We start from the raw sequence: 3,972 nt of genomic DNA, 5'->3' as shown, positions 1-3,972 counted from the left end.
ATTAAAGTAGGGAACAGTGTTATCCTGACAGGTACGACAACTGTGACTATAATACAACACCTTAAAGTTTTGGTGAACACCAATTTCAATAATTACGGAGTCTCTCATGATATAAAGCTGGAAAGAAAGCAAGGTTATTTTTAACTATATATGACGGTAGTATCTGTTTCCGAAAGAACAGTTACCGTGGATGACCATGCAGCTTTGCTAGAAATGAAATGATAATTAAATAGACACGCTAGCTGCAAACAGGCGTTGATGTACTTCATTGGGGACAAGATGAAAATGTCTGCCCCGACCGGGACTCGAACCCGGGATCTCCTGCTTACATGGCAGATGCTCTATCCATCTGAGCCACCGCGGGCATCGAGGACAGTGCGTCTGCAGGGACTTATCCCTTGCACGCTCCCCGTGAGGTCCACATTCCCAACATGTCCACACCACTACATTCGCCTAATAGATATTTGCCCATCATACTCATTACTCGTGGCAGATTAATCTACCAAGTCCCGTACGAGTTCGGGCATAGTGTGTGCATTCGCACAAGAAGGTCAATGGCCGGGAAGCCATATTTTAACTCACGGGGAGCGTGCAAGGGATAAGTCCCTGCAGACGCACTATCCGCTATGCCCGCAATGGCTCAGATGGATAGAGCGTCTGCCAAGTAAGCAGGAGATCCCGGGTTCGAGTCCCGGTCAGGGTACACATTTTCAACATGTCCCCAATGAAGTACATCAACGCCTGTTTGCAGCTAGGGTGTCTATTTAATTATCATTTCAAGGTTATTTTCAACTAGCTATCAAACATCTTAGTAATAACTGCAAATCAGTACGACGAAAATTAAGTCCAAAGCAATATGTCAGTCAGAGATAATATTTATTGTGAAAGAGAGTTGTAAACGCAGCGAAAAGGAAATTCAGTGCGTCTACAATGCTCGATCATGGAAAAGTTAAAAGTTAGTCGCTTCCTAGTTTGCTTGCTATCAAGTCGACAGAGAGAGAGAGCACTGTTTACTATGGTACTACAAACGGAACGCTACGAGATTGCTTTTTTTTTTTTTTTAAAAAAAAGAAGTGATATTGTGTGATAGAGATGAGCGTACTTTGTTCTCAGTCATTCTGACTTGAGAACTTGAACTGAAGTGATACTCTGATAGTGTACGACGAGTTAATGAACTTTAATTATTGGAGAAATTATTGTTGGACTCAACCTTCATCAAAGTGAACAGTTACAACGAAGAATGGACAATAGTATCGAAGACTGCAATACCTGATTAGCTTGGAGTAGGAAACATTAATACGACCACACGAAGATTAATACAAATACGCCGATTGTAAAAGTTGTCGTAATTGTAACGATCACCGAACTGAAAAGAATCGTAATTCATCTGATCCATCGGTGTGTGTGTGTGGTGTGACGATTATACACTAATTGCTAAGAAGGGCCGGCCGAAGTGGCCGTGCGGTTAAAGGCGCTGCAGTCTGGAACCGCAAGACCGCTACGGCCGCAGGTTCGAATCCTGCCTCGGGCATGGATGTTTGTGATGTCCTTAGGTTAGTTAAGTTTAACTAGTTCTAAGTTCTAGGGGACTAATGACCTCAGCAGTTGAGTCCCATAGTGTTCAGAGCCATTTGAACCATTTTTTTGCTAAGAAGGAACAATAAAATTGTTCGTCAGTAATGGAAATCCCACGTGTTGGCTTCATCATTAATAAAACTGTGTGATAGTTGATAATAAAAATTAATTAACTTTGAACATTTTAATTGAAAGAGTGACTTGATGAACATTGCGGATTGAAAGGAGTATTTTGCCGAAATAATATCAAATGGCTCTGAGCACTATGGGACTCAACTGCCGAGGTCATTAGTCCCCTAGAACTTAGAACTAGTTAAACCTAACTAACCTAAGGACATCACAAACATCCATGCCCGAGGCAGGATTCGAACCTGCGACCGTAGCGGTCTTGCGGTTCCAGACTGCAGCGCCTTTAACCGCACGGCCACTTCGGCCGGCGAAATAATATCACGACGCACGAAAGCAAGATAGCATCATAGATTATCTCTGGATGTGCGTCGTGCCGTAGTGAACAATTCTGTCTAGCAACGTAACAACAACTACTGGTACTGAACCGCAAATGAATTTTTCCTCACTTCAGTGGTGTGAAACGACGCCGGTGATGAATGATTCACTCAATACTGCAATAATTAACCGGGCATAGCAAATCATCATAAAACCATAACAGACAAAATCAGCAGTTCGCATCGCTGAGAAGACTGCGCGGACTCGCAAACGGACTTTCATACAATACGCGAGCAACAATTTTCTTTAGAGATTTTCAGGTGCTGTTCCACGTTATCCGACGGGGACAACCATCAGTGCGCGTCGCGTCTCCATTCCACCGACCGAGCTGTAGCAGCAGCGGCTTAACGTCGACAGCGACAACAAAAGGCGAGAGCGGACCTCACAATTAACATTGACTACGCAAACGCCACTGCTCAAGGTTAGTGAAGACAGTCGGCCACAGCATTGCCAGTGGTGAAACGTAATGTCTGAAGTTTGGTATTCTCGGCGCTCTGTTGACACTGTCGATCTCAGAATACTGAATTCGCTTACGATTTCCGTAATGGAATGTTCCACGCGTCTAGCTCCAACTACCAGTCCGCGCTCAAAGTCTGTTAATTGCTGTCGTGCGTCCACAATCACGTCGGACACCTTCTCACAAGAATCACCTGGCTACAAATGACGGCTCCGCCATTGCATCACCCTTCAATACCTTGTGTTCGCGATACTACGACCACCTGTACATGTGCATATCGCTGTCCCGTGCCTTTTGTCACCTCAGTGTAAACTCATTCATTCCTCCAAATCCATATCATTGCCTGGTCCAAATGAAACGACAGAATTAAGATCAAATAGTCTTTTCACTCAAGTCAGAAATTACATAAAACTGTCGTTCAGAAAAATAAGCTGCTTGTCGATGAATTACGTTTTCTAAACAGTTCAGCATCTGAAATTAATGTCGGATGCAGTATTTTCATGTATCATGTTCAAATATCGTCGACAACATAATGTATGACGATGGTCTAGACTAGTGTTTCATTCTGATCCCAGACGATATTCACGTGCAACTGCAGAGATGTGACTCCCTGAGCTGCGAACAAGTCGCTCTAAGGTGAGTTGCAACCGTACGCCGTATACACCTGGTCTCACGTTCGGTAGTTGTGCGTTTCAAACGAGAACTCCGACCACTCGATGTATGACATATATCGGTTCACGCCGAATATCAGCAAACTGCTTGGTCACGTGCAACATGAGCGACTAACAATCTCACTGAAACGCCTTCACACATTGCAGTCTGTTTCTGTCATACAGGGTGTTTCAAAAATGACCGGTATATTTGAAACGGCAATAAAAACTAAACGAGCAGCGATAGAAATACACCGTTTGTTGCAATATGCTTGGGACAACAGTACATTTTCAGGCGGACAAACTTTCGAAATTACAGTAGTTACAATTTTCAACAACAGATGGCGCTACAAGTGATGTGAAAGATATAGAAGACAACGCAGTCTGTGGGTGCGCCATTCTGTACGTCGTCTTTCTGCTGTAAGCGTGTGCTGTTCACAACGTGCAAGTGTGCTGTAGACAACATGGTTTATTCCTTAGAACAGAGGATTTTTCTGGTGTTGGAATTCCACCGCCTAGAACACAGTGTTGTTGTAACAAGACGAAGTTTTCAACGGAGGTTTAATGTAACCAAAGGACCGAAAAGCGATACAATAAAGGATCTGTTTGAAAAATGTCAACGGACTGGGAACGTGACGGATGAACGTGCTGGAAAGGTAGGGCGACCGCGTACGGCAACCACAGAGGGCAACGCGCAGCTAGTGCAGCAGGTGATCCAACAGCGGCCTCGGGTTTCCGTTCGCCGTGTTGCAGCTGCGGTCCAAATGACGCCAACGTCCACGTATC

General features: G+C 44.3%; 1 non-coding gene across 1 annotated transcript; it reads right to left on the bottom strand.

Annotated features, from left to right (window-relative positions):
* Nucleotides 1-290: 290 nt before the first annotated feature.
* Trnat-ugu (transfer RNA threonine (anticodon UGU)) lies at nt 291-365 on the bottom strand. The gene has a single exon. It is a non-coding gene; the product is annotated as a tRNA-Thr (tRNA).
* Nucleotides 366-3,972: the final 3,607 nt, after the last annotated feature.

The sequence above is a fragment of the Schistocerca nitens genome, chromosome 5 (genome assembly GCF_023898315.1).
Source record: "Schistocerca nitens isolate TAMUIC-IGC-003100 chromosome 5, iqSchNite1.1, whole genome shotgun sequence".
Taxonomy (NCBI): Eukaryota; Metazoa; Arthropoda; class Insecta; order Orthoptera; family Acrididae; genus Schistocerca; species Schistocerca nitens.
The sequence above is the reverse complement of the archived record's forward strand: the minus strand, read 5'-3'. Positions and strand labels throughout refer to the sequence as shown.